The sequence below is a fragment of the Solanum verrucosum genome, unplaced genomic scaffold (genome assembly GCF_900185275.1).
Source record: "Solanum verrucosum unplaced genomic scaffold, falcon-dt-bn FXZP01000007.1, whole genome shotgun sequence".
Classification (NCBI taxonomy): Eukaryota; Viridiplantae; Streptophyta; class Magnoliopsida; order Solanales; family Solanaceae; genus Solanum; species Solanum verrucosum.
In genome coordinates, this window is record NW_026020177.1 from 5,768,355 (window position 1) to 5,787,762 (window position 19,408).

General features: G+C 34.1%; 1 pseudogene; it reads right to left on the minus strand.

Annotated features, from left to right (window-relative positions):
• Nucleotides 1-13,390: 13,390 nt before the first annotated feature.
• LOC125829046 (B3 domain-containing protein REM17-like) lies at nt 13,391-18,284 on the minus strand (annotated as a pseudogene).
• Nucleotides 18,285-19,408: the final 1,124 nt, after the last annotated feature.

Consider the following 19,408-nt stretch of genomic DNA (forward strand, 5'->3'; position numbering starts at 1 on the left):
AAAACTGTGGCCGCAAATTATAATTTTCTCAAACGGTAGCTATAGTACCTAATATAAGCTAAATTTTTATTATTCTACATAATTTCTCTTTAAAAAAACCTCAAGCATTTAAATCAATAAATTAATATATAATTATGCAAAACAGATACATTGTTCATCCATAGTTATACACATGAGATACAGGGCTTCTTGAAATTCATTTTAAATATATGTTGGCTAGAGTGAAGGGAATTAAATAATTATAGAATATATTAGCTAATAATTAAATATGTAAGAAGCCAACTAATTTAGCTAATTCAAATGAACTTTTACTACTGAGTTATTTTTTCAGAAAAGGGTCAACAATTAATACCCCTATATTTTCGTCTATTAGTTAGTCAAGTTTTTCCAACCTTTAGGTACCTCGACTATTTGATTAATGGATACTTTCTGCCTCTCACCAGCACAAATATAGAAATAACTTTGTTCATTAAATAGTCAAAGTACCTCAAGGTTGGAAAATAGTCCCAACCTCAAATAATGATGCATCAAGAACATAACATGAATCAATCCATCCATTCAACCACTTTTAATGACAAAACAACAACAAACCCAATGTAGTCCCAAAAATAGGGTCTGACAAGGGTAGAGTGAACATGGACCTTACCCCGACCTTAAGGAAGTAGAGAGATTGTTTTCGGAAGACCCTTGGCTCGAGTAACGAACATCAGAGAATACAGAAGTAAAGATGTCATAAAATAATAGGGAAACATAACATAGCATTCAAAAGAGGAGCACTCAACATAATTCACTAATGTGATAACTGAAGCACATTGAATAATGATGAGTAACAAAAGTCATAAGACAAGCAACTACTAGACAAATGCTACTAGGTATAAACAGGAAACAGGTACAATGCAGAATGCACCAACCTACTGCCAAGCCTATCCTGCTAGGAAACGAGACAATGCTCAACTAATCAACAAAGTTTATACAACCACAATCAAGCCATACTGAGTCATTGAGGCCTGGATAAAAGTTGGGTAGTCAGTCATTACTTCCAAGTCTCACTCATTTACTTACCTTACATGAAAATTTTGCAGAAACATCGTACGTAGATTTTGAAGTTATAGACCAAACATTGGAATAACCAATTTGTATTTTAAATAGACAACTTGCTTCATTAATGTTCCTCTCTCTTTGCAACCTTTCCAGAATATTTGCCTGCAAAACATCATTTTATAGTACACCGTCAGAGCATAGAACTTAATCTAGACAAAAGTACATTACTACATTAGAACTAAAAGAACACTTAGAATGGAATTGTACTATAGGTATTTCCCCATTCTTGATGAGTTGAACTTGTAAGCATCTCCTACTCGGAGTCCATTTTCTGCTCTGAATTTTGTCCATCCGCGTATAATTCCAAAATGACATCCAGTTGTCCCAATCCACACCGACCAACATCTTTGTGCTTCATCTTTCAAAACCATCTCACACTTTCTATTCATCAATCCATTTGACTTCACAAAATCCAATGAAATATGCTACCATAAAATTTATTCAATGAGTCGATTAAGTTATCGTTGTGTTGAAAAAAAAGAAAAGGACTACAACAAAAAGAGTTCAAGTCCTATACACTCAGTAGTGTACAATTTTGTACACCATCACGCTAAGTTGCCTACATTATTGTATATAATTAACTTCAACCTTAACAAAATTTAGTTCAATAACTTGCCAAAAATGCCTTTGTGAAGCAAGAAGGTTTAACGGTGAAATAAAACAAGGATGGTGATCATCACCAGAAGTCGAAGTAACTACTTGTGCATTGACAAGACTCATGTTTGAGGGTTTTTTTTTTTCATAATGTCTGCTTATTAAGAAAAACATAGCGAAAGAAAGAAAACTTGATAAGGAAGTGTAAAATTAGGATAAAAAGGAAGATATAACATATATAAAAATTTCAAAAATTAGCAGGGGACGCTTTCTAAATATGGACCTTCCGTGAACTCTTTTTCAAATTCCAGATCATTTTGGAAGGAGAAAAAGAGAATAACAACAACTACTACTACGCTTTAATTCAAACTCAAATTGTGGTCCGATATGAATCCTCACTAAGGATGTCGATCTATTAAGAGAAAACTATACAACAACTAACACTACTATGCAGTGGTGTAGCCCAAAATCTTTATTTAGGGGATTCAAAAACATGAAAAGTAAACACAAAAAAGAAGTCAAAGGGGGTTCAACATCTACTATATATATATATATATATATGAACAATGTAATTTTCTGCTAATGAACCCCCTTCACCCTACCTAGCCTTGCCCCTGCTACTATGCCTTGATCCAAACTCAAATTGTGGTCCGAGATATGAATCCTCACTGAGGATGCATGTCGCTCTTTTAAGAAAAACAGAATAACAACAACTACTACTACTATGCCTTAATCCAAACTCAAATTATGGTCTGATGTGTGAATCCTCACTAAGGATGTCGCTCTAAAAAGAAAAACTGAATTGCAACAACTAGTACTACTATGCCTAAATCCAAACTCAAACGGTGTTCTGATATATGAATCCTCAGTGAGGATGTCGCTCTATTAAGAAAAAGAGAATATGATATCAAAGTAAAGTTGAATGGTTTTGGAATTAAACTTGACTAGATTCTAAAACACGCAATTATGAAATTTAAACTATCGGCCCACCTGATCAGTCACTTTGATATTAATTTTCAGCATAACCGGCCTTTACCATTTTCAAGTTGCATTCTTGAGTGAATACAAACAACAAACTGCACTTTAGCACGATTCTACTAACACGAAAAAGTAACTAGAAGAAATAACAATCTGTTGGGATTTATGCAGTTTGGATAATTGACAAAGAAAGACGAAACACGTCAACCAATATGGTCCAAAGGTGTACTATCACTAGCAGTTAAATTCGAGAAAGCTTTTAGAATGAAAAAAGACAAGAGAGCAGAAATAAAGAAATGGATAATGTTAATTTCGTGAGAAAATCCAAGGAAATAAACATCTGATGAATTGAAGAGAAAGAATCAATGAGTTTGATTTGAAGGAGTTTAAAGAGGCAAGGAGTTTTAATTGAAGGAGTCTAACTTAAAGTAGAACTCTTCAAGTTACTGCTGAATTGAAGTGTTGGAGTTTGACTACAATACAAAAGAATCAATGAATGTAATTTGAAGAAGGAGTCTAAAGAAGCAAGGAGTTTGAATTGAATAACGAGTCTTACTTGAATTAGAACTCTAAGTCAAGAGAGTTCAAGTCAATGAGGAGTTTGAAGTAAACAATAACTCTATATGAAGAATTGTGCTTAAATAGAGGCGAAGTCGTCCAGACTACTTGTGCACTTACAGAGCAAAAAGAGCAATTGAGAAATTGACTTCACAAGTGCTACCAACGAACTGAAGGAACACATCAAAGAACCTAATCCTTCTACAGAGTTTTATGTGTTAGGAGTTTTTCTTTGCGATTAAGTCTTGATGTAAGCTTAGTTCAGTGAGTTATAAACTGAATTAGAAGTGTTGTCTTCAGGTTGTGATAACTCGAAGAGTTGGGAACACATACCTTGAGAGGTTTGTGTTGAAGGTTAGGAATTAGAGTTAGTTCCTAGGATTACAAGAGTTGTAATCTAAATCCATAACTTGAAGTTAAGGTAGGTTGCAAAGTTTGTAATCTATCTTTTGTGGAGGCTCAGTGATTTAGTGAAGTTGGAGTTAAATTCTATAGGGGTACAGGTCGTGGTTTTTACACCTTTTGAGATGGGTGTTTTCCACGTAAAATTATTGTGTTTTTACTTACTACACTTACTGCTTTGTTGGAACACGTTAGGCAACCTGTTTCACACCTAGGCGAAAAGTTAAAATCAGTAAATTACTAGGTCGTGCATATTAACAATCGATATTAGAGCAGGTTTTCTTGTCAAAAGTTTAATCACTTAAGAATAGATCGAGATGAATGTTGCACCTCCACTCGGATATTTTGAAGGACAAGATATCAGCAAGCCTCCGTTATTCAATGGCCGGTACTACTCATGGTGGAAAGCAATGATGGAAACTTTTATTCAGGCTGAGGATTATGAACTTTGGAATATAGTTATTGATGGACCAGAATACCCAACTAAGAAGGATGCTGAAAATAATGACGTAGAAAAGGAAACAAGTGAATACGAGGAGGCTGACTTTAGGATTCTTGAAAAGAATGCCAAAGCTAAGTTTATTCTTATTTGTGGCCTTGGACCAGATGAGTATCGCCGAATATCTAGTTGCATAACTGCAAAACAAATTTGGGATACTCTCATGGACGTAAATGAAGAAACAGGATCAAAACATACTGATGATAGAAAGGTAGATGAGATCACTTTCATGGCTATTGGCGATTCAGACATGGAAGAAGAAGAAGAAAAATCTGAGGTAAGTATGCTTGACTTGAAAGAAAAAATGCATCTTTTGTCTAAAAGAGAACTATTTAGCATGATAAGTAGCTTATTTGATGATTTTGAAGAATTAATCTATGAAAGAGATCAATTATTTAAATATTTTGCAGAACAAAAATTTGAGTGCATGGATCTAAAAAATTGCAAAACTATAATTGAAGAAGAAAATTGTTCTCTAAAGAAGCAGGTTAATAAACTTGAGTCATCAAAGTTGAATTTGAAATTTGAAATTCTTAAGTTCTCCATTATTGAAAAAGGGAAGATAAATGATACTGGGAAGAAATTAGAACATGATATAAAAGAATACAAAAATGATTTTTTCTGTGAAAAAGATAAGGTGAAAAAACTAAACCTAGAAATTTCCAGGTTAAAATGGATCTTGAAAAGTCTAATAGATGCACGAATTCCTCCAAAATTGTTAAGAAATTGAGTGATAGGGTGCACAATGAGAAGGCAGGTATAGGATTCCATAAAGAAAATACTATCTCTGAAGATTTGTGCTATATTTGTGGTAAAATTGGTCATCCAACTACTGAGTGTCCAGTTGCTAATGATTTTAAAAAAAGAAATACTAAATTCGCAAATAGAAACAAATTTATACCTATTGGCAAAAACAGGTCCACTAACCAGTTGCCTAGATGGGCGAGAAGAAATCTGATTCACCCTTTTGATTATAAGAAAGGACCCAAGCTTGTCTGGGTTCCTAAGACTAACCCTTGAGCTATTTTGCAGGTGAAGCTGAAATGAAGCAAGTGATTTAATTCATAGATATTGCTTGCTTAAGAGATATCTATGAAGTCAAACAAAAGTTCCTTTCGCTCACTTCTCAAAAAGGGGGAATGTGTCATTAAAAAAAAGGAAGAAAAAAGTGGAGCTAATGCATATGTAAGGGGGAAGCAAAAAAAAAGAGGATTAAAGTGAAACTGATGAAAGTGCATTGGAGCACGTTGTACCACATGCTTCATTTGTTGAAAATACGAAGGGCATATTGATAGGAGGAACAATGAATCTTGAAACTGATTTATTCATAAAAGTATGTGGTTGCTGGATAACGTTGTTCGTTTGTCAAACAATAATTGATGGATTGTGACACTAAGTAGGGAGCATTATGAAAAGAATAAGTTAGACTTGGGGATGATTAAGATTGCATGAACTCCCCTCAATGATTGGCTAGAATAATTATTCTCTTTAATTTTATGAGCTAAAATGTTATTCAATTCAGTCTTACATTGTGTCTCCCAATTCCAGATCCTTGACTTGTTTTAACCTAATTTTGTATTAGATTGTGCAGAGAAATGGTGAAAACAAGCAACAATGATCACAAAATTGCTCTTATTAGGTATGTTATATATTGATGGAGGTTAATATTGTATATAGTGAAACAGTTGAGCACTCAAGTTTCATGTATTAATTGTTCTAATACAGAATAAAATAATCGGCAAAGCTCAAGAGTCTTATTCTTCCAAATTGTTCTCTCACTTAGCCCTCTTGATTATTTTTTTTCAAGTTTAAATAAGATATTCACCAAATACATCTTTCTATATTTGTGATGATGCCCTCTTCAAATTGCTCTTAACTTGGTACATATATAATTCTCATTTGAGAAGGGAAATCTAGTTCCTCATTTTCAGTTCATGAGGAAGAACCAACTCCAAAAACACATTTCATTTCTATTCCACCTTGAACTCCCATCTAGAAATCATAAGTGTCAAGAGGATGCCATTATTAAAGAAGATCTTAGAGCTAGCATGAAAAAAAAAATGACATGATTCCCATAGTGATTTTTGAGGAATACTCAATTTCAATCTAGGCATGGACTTTTCAAATGAAAAAAAAGAAAAAAGAAAAAGAAAAAAAAGAGGTTATTCAATAGATGAACCATTTTGATCTACATGCCTCGTGAGGAAAATTGATACTCCAAAGAAAAGGTTGAAGTAATATTTTCACTGATAAAATTGTTGAATTGGAGGCTACTCATGCAACTTATGAGAAAAAAAAATGTCCTTCGGATAAGAATTTAAGCTCTACAGGCTATTCTTCATGAACAAAGGGATGAAAATGCTGCAATTATTCTTTGGTTGACACAATTATTGCCACTTTTCCATTCTTCTCTTCACTTTTCATTGTTAGTGTCTCTAGCTTTATTCTATTCCTGTCCAGTGTTTGTATTTTGATTAGTGCTCAATAGTTTTTGCTTCATTCGGTATGACTTTGATTTTATATAGTACATTATCTGACAGTGTAATGGAATGATTATCTATTGCTTTAATGACTCTTGTTCTTGCTCTCTATAATACATTATTATGTTGCATGAAGTCGTTATCTGATTGTTTTGGTGATAGCCAGTGGCCATGAATAGTTTAACTGATCAATCTAGCTCGTATATTATAGGATTTACATAGCTTTTCAATGATGCCAAAAGAAGGAAGATAAGAGTTGTGTAGTGTTTATAACCCATTGACTAACTTGTTTCATGTTAGTATTTCATGCTTCAGTGTGTACAGATAAAATTGTTTGAATACACAAAGAAAAGAGGTTTGTCATCATCAAAAAGGGGGAATTTGTTAGGATTTATGCAGTTTTGATGATTGACAAAGAAAGACGAAACACGTCAGTCAATATGGTCCAAAGGTGTATTGTCACGAGCAGTTAAATTCGAGAAAGCTTTTAGAATGAACAAAGACAAGAGTTCAAAAATAAAGGAATGGATAATGTTAATTTCGTGAGAAAATCCAAGGAAATAAACATCTGATGAATTGAAGAGAAAGAATCAATGAGTTTGATTTGAAGAAGGAGTTTAAAGAGGCAAGGAGTTTTAATTGAAGAAGGAGTCTAACTTAAAGTAGAACTCTTCAAGTTACTGTTGAATTGAAGTGTTGGAGTTTGACTACAATACAAAAGAATCAATGAATGTAATTTGAAGAAGGAGTCTAAAGAAGCAAGGAGTTTGAATTGAATAACGAGTCTTACTTGAAGTAGAACTCTAAGTCAAGAGAGTTCAAGTCAATGAGGAGTTTGAAGTAAACAATAACTCTATGAAGAATTGTGCTTAAATAGAGGCGAAGTCGTCCAGAATACTTGTGCACTTACAGAGCAAAAAGAGCAATTGAGAAATTGACTTTGCAAGTGCTACCAACGAACTGAAGGAACACATCAAAGAACCTAATCCTTCTACAGAGTTTTATGTGTTAGGAGTTTTTCTTTGCGATTAAGTCTTGATGTAAGCTTAGTTTAGTGAGTTATAAACTGAATTAGAAGTGTTGTCTTCAGGTTGTGATAACTCGAAGAGTTGGGAACACATACCTTGAGAGGTTTGTGTTGAAGATTAGGAATTAGAGTTAGTTCCTAGGATTACAAGAGTTGTAATCTAAATCCATAACTTGAAGTTAAGGTAGGTATCAAAGTTTGTAATCTATCTTTTGTGGAGGCTCAGTGATTTAGTGAAGTTGGAGTTAAATCCTGTAGGGGTACAGGTCGTGGTTTTTACACCTTTTGAGCCGGGTGTTTTCCACATAAAAATATTGTGTTTTTACTTACTATCCTTACTGCTTTGTTGGAACACGTTAGGCAACCTGTTTCACACTTAGGCGAAAAATTAAAATCAGTAAATTACTAGGTCGTGCAGATTAACACAATCATACATAACACTTCTATTTAATCACACGAAAAACACTTTACATAGATAGATTATTAGTAGCAAAGATATAACAACTTCTATATTGATGGAAACAAGTGATATGAAATACAAACAGAAACAGTATAATTAATGGAAGTACGCCCATATTTTTTTTTATTAGGTGAGAAAGGTAAAAGAAAATGGTTTACACACTCAAGAAACGTACAAAAAAAAGATTCAATCCAAGACGAAATACTTACATAAACAATGAAGAATAATACACATATATGACGATATTAGAATTGGTTAACGAATTAGTTAATTAATTAAAGTAGTTGATTAGTTGATTAATTGTAGTTAGTTAGAAAGTGGGGACTACAATTTGTTAGTCGGTTAATATTGTATATATAGCAATGTGCACTGTAAACTCTTCAGTTAGTTGAAATAACATTTTCCATTTTTCTCTTCTTCTCTCAAACTGATCTATCGTTCATATCATTGAATTGTATTTTCATCATGGTATCAGAGCAGAGAATCGAGTTCGATTCAACTGCGTGAAGATTGATCCTATTATTCAGCCATTGAAGAAGTTCTCTGGAAGCAACTGAAATGGTGAATAGTGAAGAATCAGGGGAAACTGTAATTAGGGTAGAGACATTAGATGAAATCGAGAAGAAGCGAAATCATCCACTATACCTTCATCCATCTGATACTCCAGGATGTGTGCTCACTACGGTACAACTTACAGGGACGGAGAACTATTCATTATGGAGCAGATCCATGTTGATTAACCTTCGTGTGAAGAGTAAGCTGGGATTCGTGCTTGGAACATGCAATAGGAGTGATTACAAGTTGGATCTAGAAGAACAGTGGGAAAAATGCAATTGTTTTGTGCTTGCTTGGATCATGAACACAGTATCCAAGGAGTTACTTAGTGGTATAGTGTATGCAGATGATGCAGCCACAGTATGGAAAGATCTTAAGGATAGATTTGATAAGGTCGATGGATCAAGGATCTATCAACTTCATGGAGAAATTTGCACAATGCATCAAGGTAATTTGACTATATCTAGTTACTTTACGAGATTACGATTGCTATGGGATGAATTTGATGCTTTTGTTCCACCACCATCATGTAGTTGTGAGAAGTCGAGAACCTATGTGGATCACATAGCCTATTTGAGATTGTTTGCTTTTCTGATGGGACTAAACGAGGTATATAGCCAAGCCAGGAGCCAGATCCTGATGATGAATCCTTTGCCTAGTGTGAGCAAAGCTTATGCCATGATAATGGCAGATGAAAGCCAGCGGACAACAGCAGGGACTCATACAGGAAAAGAAACACTGGATCCAGTTGCTCTGTATGCAGGCAAAGGACATCCTCGGAGAAACCCAAGAAATTCTCAACAGAAAAAGAAAGATTGGGATCAGATCTGTGATTATTGTAAAGTGCAGGGTCATGTTAAGCTTAACTGTTATAGATTGAATGGTTTTCCACCAGATTGGAAGTTTAAGAAAAGGTTTGGGCTAGGAGTTGATCAAGGAGGGTCCGGTCAGATGCAAGGAACACACACTAATGATAAGCAACACCAAAGCATGGCAAATCAAGTGAGACATGATCCAACACCATCAATGGATGCATTTGCACCAGTATACAACAAAGAGAAGTCATCGGCCTTGGCAGCTCATCCAACATTTACTCAGAGACAGTACCAAAGACTCCTGCACATGCTAGACAGGGAAGGAGCAGAAACACTGGAAGAACCTATGGCAAATATGGCTATGGCAGGTATGACTAGTCCTAGTAATTCAGCTTTCTCTGTGAATGATAAAACAGGAAGTTGGATAATAGATTCAGGGGCTACATGTCATATGACCTCTAAATTAGAGAAATTAAATTCCAGTAAAGAGTGTATTGGAAGAAAAGTACATTTGCCAAATGGAGAAACGACTTCAGTAACACACATTGGAGACTCTAGTATGCCTGGTGGTGATTCATTAGAGAATGTCTTAGTTGTTCCTGCATTCAAATTTGACTTACTATCAGCATCACAAATAACAAGGCAATTGAAATGCTCAGTTAATTTCTTCCCTGAGTTTGTTATTTTCCAGGATCTCTCCAATGGGAGGGTGAAGGGGATTGGCAAGGAGTTGAATGGATTGTACTATCTTCCTAGCCAACCAGCATATGCAAATGGTAAAGGGAGTGAAAGAATGTTGATGGCACAAGATGATGCAATGACCAATAAGTTGTTGTGGCACAACAGACTAGGTCATCCTTCCACTAAAGTGTTGAGATAATTGTCTTTGTCATCTGATGATATGGATACAGTTTGTAGTGCATGTCCTATATGTCCACTAGCTAAACAAACTTGAATTCCTTTTTGTTTGAGTCTATCTAGATGTAATAGTGCATTTGATTTGATCCATTTGGATGTGTGGGGACCCTATAAAGTGATGACTCATAATGGATATAGATTTTTCTTGACAATTGTTGATGATCATTCTAGGCTTACATGGGTATATTTGCTTAAACAAAAAAGTGATGTATTTCAGACCTTGCAGTCTTTTATTGTTCTTGTCAAAACTCAGTTTCAGATAGAGATTAAGAAGGTGAGATCTGATAATGGAACTGAATTTTTTAACAAAGACTGTGATGAGTTGTTGAGAACACAAGGCATAATTCATGAGAGTAGTTGTCCATATACCCCACAACAAAATGGGATTGCGGAAAGAAAACATCGACATATACTTGAGGTGTCCAGGGCTCTTAGATTTCAAGGCAATATTCCTCTAAGATTTTGGGGAGAGTGTGTACTAGCAGCTGTATACTTGATAAATAGGTTGCCAACAACTGTATAACAAGGTTTGACTCCATATGAGGTTTTTCACAAAGTAAAGGCTAAACTTGATCACTTAAGGACATTTGGATGCCTATGTTATGCTACAAGGTTGCCCAAAACCGATAAACTATCCCCCAGAGCAGAAACATGTGTGTTCATGGGGTACTCATCTACTCAAAAAGGATATATTCTGTACAGTTTACAACAAAGAAAATTATTGGTTAGCAGAGATGTTACATTCAGAGAAACCATCTTTCCTTTTCGAAAAATGGTCACTTGAAACTTCTCCTTATTTCCCGACACTTCATTAACTGATGATTTGGAAGATCTGACAAGTTCATTGTTACAGGAGGAAACATTCCCTGACATTCCCATGCATGATATAGATTTACATCATGATGCTCAGAATGATCTTGTTGATGCCAATATACCAAATACTATAGTAGATAATGTTGATTTGCCTGCTAAGAATGCTGATTTGCCTGTTGATGTTGTACAGCCTAGACAGTCCATCAGAACACCTCATCCACCTATATGGATGAAAGATTATGTAACACAAGTATCAGATTCTTGTCAGCCCTATTCACTTAGCAATTATAGATTCTATCAGGATATTACTTCAAGCTATGCAGCTTATCTATCAAAATTTTCCACTGAAGTGGAGCCTAGGAACTATGAAGAGGCAGTCCGGGATAACAGGTGGGTCGAAGCTATGAGACTAGAGATCAAGGCATTAGAAGACTATGAGACTAGAGATCAAGGCATTAGAAGATAATGGAACTTGGAAACTGGTCCACTTACCGGCAGGTAAGCCTGTTATAGGGTGCAAATGGGTTTCTAAAATCAAGTATCAAGCTGATGGAAAGGTGGACAGGTTCAAGGCAAGATTGGTTGCTAAGGGTTACAATCAAACTGAGGGAATTGACTATCAAGAGACATTCTCACCAGTGGTGAAAATGGTTACAGTCAGGTCCATAATCTCATTGGTTGCTGCTAAGCAATGGGTTATATATCAAATGGATGTTTTTAATGCCTTCTTGCAAGGTGATTTGTTTGAAGAAGTGTATATGGAGTTGCCCAAGGGGTTTAATGTACAAGGAAAGAATCTTGTTTGTAAGTTGGTTAAATCTCTATATGGACTAACAAGCTTCTAGACAATGGAACGCAAAGTTGACAAATGCTTTATGTACATCTGGTTATACTCAGAGTCACTTTGACTACTCACTATTTACCAAGAGAAGAGGACCTGGCCTAGTCATCATCCTTGTATATGTGGATGACTTATTGATCACAGGTAATGATGCAGTTTTGATAGAAGAGACTAAGAATGTGTTGCATAGTAACTTCAAAATCAAGGACTTGGGAGAACTTAAGTATTTTTTGGGCATTGAATTCATCAGATCTAGCAAGGGGATAGTGATGAACCAAAGAAAGAATGCCTTGGACTGATTTCTGAAGCAAGACTAGCTGCTGCAAAGCCTGTCCTCACACCACTTGAATGCAATATGAAATTGACGAGTGTTGAATTTGATCAAGGTACTACTATCATTGATGAGTTGTTTATGGATGTGAACAAGTATCAACGACTTGTTGGGAAGCTATTGTACCTCACCAACACACGGCCAAATATTGCTTTTGTTGTACAATCCCTGAGTCAATTCATGCAGAGACCCAAGATGTCACATTGGGAGGTAGCATTGAGGGTAGTAAGGTACATCAAGAGTGATCCAGGAAAGGGGTTGTTATTGGGTTTAGATTACAAATCTCACCTTACAGGTTTTTGTGATGCAGAGTGGGCTGCTTGTCCAAACTCTAGAAAATCTGTAACTGGTTTCTTATTGAAGTTTGGTGATTCTTTGATTTCATGGAAGTCGAAAAAACAAAGCACGGTATCTAGGAGTTCTGCTGAGGCAGAATACAGAAGCCTGGCAACCTTAACTGCAGAGATCGTTTGGGTAGCCAATTTATTTCACGAGTTGGGAGTCAAGTTACATGGGCCAGCAACTGTCTTTTGCGATAGTAAGGCTGCCATTCAAATAGCTGCTAACCCTGTATTTCATGAACGTACCAAACACATTGAGATCGATTGTCACTTTATTAGAGAAAAAATTCAACAGGGTCTGATCAGAACCACTTATATTCCTACCAGAGAACAACAGGCAGATTTGTTGACTAAGGCTCTGGGAAGGATTCAACATGATACACTTGTTACCAAGCTTGGATTCTTGAACTTGTTCAATACATCCAGCTTGAGGGGGAGTATTGGAATTGGTTAACGAATTAGTTAATTAATTAAAGTAGTTGATTAGTTGATTAATTGTAGTTAGTTAGAAAGTGGGGACCACAATTTGTTAGTCGGTTAATATTGTATATATAGCAATGTGCACTGTAAACTCTTCAGTTAGTTGAAATAACATTTTCCATTTTCTCTTCTTCTCTCAAATTGATCTATCGTTCATATCATTGAATTGTATTTTCATCAGACGATGAAAAAGATCATCAAAGAAATAAGAGATTGGTTACATGAGAAAACTTGCCTTGAAATTCTGCAATGGAGCTTCTCGATCAGTAACTTGAAATTTCCATATTTGTGTCTCTCCAGTAGCAATGACATCAAACATTATGTGATCTCCTTTCTTTAAGAAATTATCAGCAAAGAATTTTGTCCATCCACATCCAATAATATAGGTTCGAGGTTTAGAAGAACTTAGCTTTACATTCCACGACCTTTGTCTTTCATCTCTTATAATCAAATCACCTTTCTAATTGGCGAGGCCATTTGCATATGCGAATTGTCGAGGAAGGTACTGACATGGTGTATAGTCATTTTTAAAAAAAATAACAAAAGAAATTTAATTTACATACATTGGCAATGTAAACGTTTTATAATGTGATTACAAATTAGTTATCATTATTACCATGTAAGTAACTAATTAATGCTTATCATAGAGATTTACGTATAATTTATTAATAAGTGACCTGATTGTGTAACACATTCACTTGAAGAGTTCCCAAGAAATAATGAGTTTTGAAACTTACCAAATAACCTCGCGAAAAGCAATATTCTCTAATAATGCATTTAAAATGAGAATGATCCAAAGACTTGTGATGAGTAGCAGCATTTACATGGACAGAAGCCTTTATTGACGACTTGATCTTGCGCGTTGGTCTTTCTGTTGCATCCTCAAGAAATTAAATATGACAATTGTTACTTGACAAAATTAGCAACATTTAGGGTGTGTTTGGTATGAACGAAAATGTTTTCCATGGAAATTGTTTTCCTAGAAAATGTTTTCCTGGAAAACAAGTTGATTTTTTACTTATTTTCTCATGTTTGGTTGGTGACTAGAAAATATTTTTCGGAAAAGATTTTTAGTGTTTGATTTATGAATGAAAAATATTTTTGAGAAATATCTTTTATTTTTACTAGAGTAAAAAATAATTTTTGAAATTGAAAATATTTTTTTAAAAACAAACTTAAATTTTTTTTGGGGGTGGGGGGGTCGAGGGTAGGGGTGAAAAATTGAAATTTTGAAGTTGAAAATATTTTTTAAAAACAAACTTAATTTTTTTTTTTTGGGGGGCTGGGGGGCTGGGGGGCTGGTAGGGGGTGGGTGGGGGGGTCTAGGGTAGGGGTGAAAAAATAAAATTTTGAAGTTGAAAATATTTTTTGAAAACAAACTTAAATTGTTTTTTGTGGGTGGGGGGGGTCGAGTATACGGGTGAAAAAATGAAATTTTGAAGTTGAAAATATTTTTTAAAAACAAACTTAAACTTTTTTAGGGCGGTGGGGGGGGGGGGGGGGCTGGGGCTGGGTAGGGAGTGGGTGGAGGGGTCGAGGGTAGGGGTGAAAAAATGAATTTTTAAAAATAAACTTAAATTTTTTTTTGGGTGGGGGGGGGGGGGGGGGTCAAGTGTAGGAGTGAAAAAATAAATTTTGAGGTTGAAAATATTTTTTAAAAACAAACTCAATATTTTTGGGGGGTGGGTGGTTGAGGATCGGGATGAAAAAATAAAAATTTGAAGTTGAAAATATTTTTGAAAAACAAACTTGGAATTTTTTCTTTTTGAAGGGGGTGGGGGGTGATAGGGGGCTGATGCGGGGGAAGGTAGGGGGTGGGGGTAAAAAAATAAAAAAATGAAATTAGAAATATCTTTTAAAAACAACTTTTAATATTTTTTTGGGAGGGAGTGGTGGTAGGGGGTGGGGGTAGGGTGAGAGTGGGGTAAAAAAATTGAAGTTAAAAACAAGCTTTAAAATTATTATTTTTTTGGGGGTTGTTGGGGGGGGGGGGGCTGGTTTGAGGGTAGAGACAAAATAAATTGATTTTTTCAACAAAAAAATAATTTTAATTTAAAGTTGGAAGAGAGTTTTGGAAAATGTTTTCCTTAAGTTTTGAAGGGAAGTCATTTTCCTTAAATTTGAGGAAAATGAGTTGATTTGTAAAACATTTTCCAATTTTCTCATGTTTGGTTGGGTAAAATGTTTTTTCAAATCAACTCATTTACTCATTTTCCTCAAATTCAAGGAAAATGACTTTCCTTCAAAAATTAAGGAAAACATTTTCCAAAACTTTCCTCCAACTTCATATTACAATTTTTTTGTTGAACAAATAAATTTAAAGCTTATTTTTAAAAAACATTTTCAGCTTCAATATTTTTATTTTTTTACCCACCCTCACCCCAACCCTCCCCCTCCCCCCCCAAAAAAAATAATAATTAATGTTTGTTTTAGAAAAATATTTTCAATTTCAAAATTTTATTTTCATCCCATCCCTACCGTCGGCCTCCCCACCACCCCCACCCCACCCCCAAAAAAATAATAATAAATTTAAAGTTTGTTGTATAAAATTTACTTTCAATTTCAAATTTTGTTTTTCACCCTCACCCCACCCCTGACCCTTCCCCCAGCCAGCCCCACTACCAACCCCTACCCAAAAAAAAAGAGTTAAAGTTTGTTTTTAAAAAAATATTTTCAATTTCAATTTATTTTTATTTTTTCACCCCCACCCCACCCCTACCCCGTCCCCCCCCCCAAAAAAAAAAATAAAAAATTAAAGTTTGTTTTTAAAAAATATTTCCAATTTCAATTTTTTATTTTTTCACCCCCACCCCAACCCTACCCCTCTCCCCCCAAAAAAAATAAAATTAAAGTTTGCTTTTAAAAAATATTTTCAATTTTCATTTTTTATTTTTTCACCCCCACCCCCCTACCGGGCCAGCCCCACTACCCCACCCCCCCGCCAGCCCCACCCCCAAAAAAAAATTTAAGTTTACTTTTAAAAAATATTTTCAATTTCAATTCAAAGATTATTTTCTACTCTCTAGTAAAAAAAAGAGATATTTTTCTCAAAAATAATTTTCATTCATAAATCAAACACTAAAAAATTTAAGTTTACTTTTAAAAAATATTTTCAATTTCAATTCAAAAATTATTTTCTACTCTCTAGTAAAAAAAAGCGATATTTTTCTCAAAAATAATTTTCATTCATAATCAAACACTAAAAAATCTTTTCCAGAAAATATTTTCTACTCACCAACCAAACATAAAAAAATAAGTCAAAAGTCTACTTGTATTTTCCAGGAAAACATTTTCTAGGAAAATATTTTCCTTCATACCAAACACACTCTTAGATAATAACCAACACTCTTTTTGGCTAATTTGGAATTAGTTTTTTCTTACAAAATAAGCATTTGAATTATGCGGTTTCCGTTACAGATTGCATAAAAATAATTGTATAAATTATAGGAACCACATATTATAAATACTAAATAACATCCTATCCCTTCTAATTTTCTATTTACCAAAAATCCCTTAAAAATGATGTTTGCGGGATACATAACATTGTGCACGGGATACATTAGGTTTGATACATTCCACATAGCGGGATACATAGCGTTGTGCACGGGATACATTAGGTTTGATGCATTCCACATAGCGGGATACATAGCGTTGTGCACGGGATACATAGTATTGTGCACGGGATACATATCGTTTGATACATTCCACATAGCGAGATACATAGCGTTGTGCACGGGATACATGCGGGATACATAGGTAAAATAAGGGATTTTCAAATTTTTTGAAATAAGTAGGGATAAATGGATATTAAGGTAAGTAAAGGAGTGTAGTTAAGTAATTTGTCCAAAATAATTTCCATAAATCAAAATTAACACCTTTTTACTACTGCCTCCGTTTCAGTTTGTTCGTCTTACTTTTCTTTTTAGTCTGTTTAAAAAAGAATGCTTATATCATTTTCCTGTAACTCTTTAGTTCTAACTTTCCATGTAACATGTTTAAGATCATAAGAACAAAAGACATTTTGGTACATTCTACCTATTTTTAATTTGCGACCACAAGATTCAAAAGTTTCTTTTTTACTGTCTAAAGTTTCATGTAAAGTGAAATCAGATAAACAAATTGAAACGAAGGAAGTAATTTTTAATATAAACAAGTTGAAACTTTTGCTAAGATCTAAAGGAATTAACTTCCAAAAGTATAAATCAATGGACTCTAAAGATGTTACCTTTACACCAACAACAATATTCCCAGTCAAATCCCACAATGTGGAACATATAGTATATGCAAACCTTATATATGTCTCTTGAAGGAAGAGATATTGTTTCTGAAAGACTCTCGACTCAAGTAAAGCAAATCAAAGTAGTAATGAAAAGAAAAACGATAATAGGAAATTAAAGCAGTGTACAACATATATGCAAGAAAATTGTAACATCACAACACAACAAGGTGCGATCACCTAAACACAATAAACACCAAATGACAACAAAAATGTTACCTTTGAGATTAAATTTCTTGGAAATCTCTTCACTTGTATGATCTCTTCCTCCTCCTCCTCCTCCTCCTTCCTCCATATACTCTACATATTCTCTATCACAATGACTTGAATAAAATATGGAAACCTCAAATTCCATGTTTCCTTCATGTCTAAACATCAATATATCTCCCAATTTCAAACCATGTTGTTCTACAAATTCAACCCAACCCGCTTCGAATCGATGTCCATTCACCTTCATAGGCCACTAATAGCCACCCCTTATCAAAATTGCATGTTCAACATTGTCATTTCCCTTCAAATACTTCAAGAAACCTATCGGAATTTTCTACAATATACAACATAAACTTTATTTAACATAACGAATAATTCTATATTGGAAAAGTCTCAAAATTGCAAACAATTTTGCCTTAATTAATTAAATAAATATTATAGTACCTTAGTGAAAATCATGAATTTGCCGCTACTGCATCTTATATAAGGTAAATAAAGGAAAGACGAGAAAGAAAAAAAAGAAAAAAAGGATTACTTAGAAGACCATTTTTGAAACCTGGTTGCATAGGTTTGAAAAAATGAGGCTTTTTTGGAGGGATTTTCATGGCACCCAAAAAATGATCTATGTCTTGAAAGATTAACAATGCATGACATTTTATTTTATTTTATATAAGGAGCTATAGAGTCGCCATCAATAAGAGAAAAATGACGACACTTAAGGACAAAACAAATAGTTCAAATCGTAATAAAATGTACTCCCACAGTCCATATTTAGTTGACGTATCTATTAATTTTTTTTTTTTTGATAAAGTGATTTTATCATTTTGCCCTTATTAATTGATACAATTTTAAAATCTATTTTCATTAAAGAAGCTTTATCTTTTACAAAAATATTAACTTTCGAAATAAATTGAGGATATAATAAATAAAAAAATAAATGACAAGTAAAATATGATAAAGGGAGTACGTGATTTCTTAGAGCATGCTTGTTATTATAATCTCAAAAACATTTAACTAAGAAAACGTTCTCTTATAATTTTCAAATACATTTTTATGTTCTAATATTTTTAAAGTCTTCTTAGAAGTATATCGAATTGATGTAATAAGAAAATAAAATAATCATGAATATAATTTTAATATTGATTTACGCCTTATTTATTTATATTTAATAAATGATTTAATCTTAATTATTCAGATTTCAATCATTAAATATGTTTGTTTTTTGGTATAAATCTTAATTATTTAGATCTTAATATTTAATTGCGTCTATTTTTATTGTTTTACAGCCACTTAATGGATATGAATAATTAAAATATATAACAAAGTCTTTAATATCATTAAGATGTCTATTAAATAATTTGTATAAAAATGATAGTTCACCAGTACTCCATATACTTTCACCCACCACTCAGAACTATCATTTCAGCCACAACAACCATCACCCGTCACCCTCAATCCAACTACAATCACCATTACCGTCAATCACCAAAATCAATCATCATCAGTCATCACCATTAGCCATCATTTACAATCATCACTATCAACCATTATTACATCCACTAATTACTACCTATAATTACATATTAATAGCATTAAATACCTCTAACCACCATTGGTTGCTACCGATATCACTATCATTCACCAACAACAACCACGTTACTACTAATCACTATATCATAAGATACTATCCACAACCACCATCATTAGTCAACAACATCTCAAACCAACC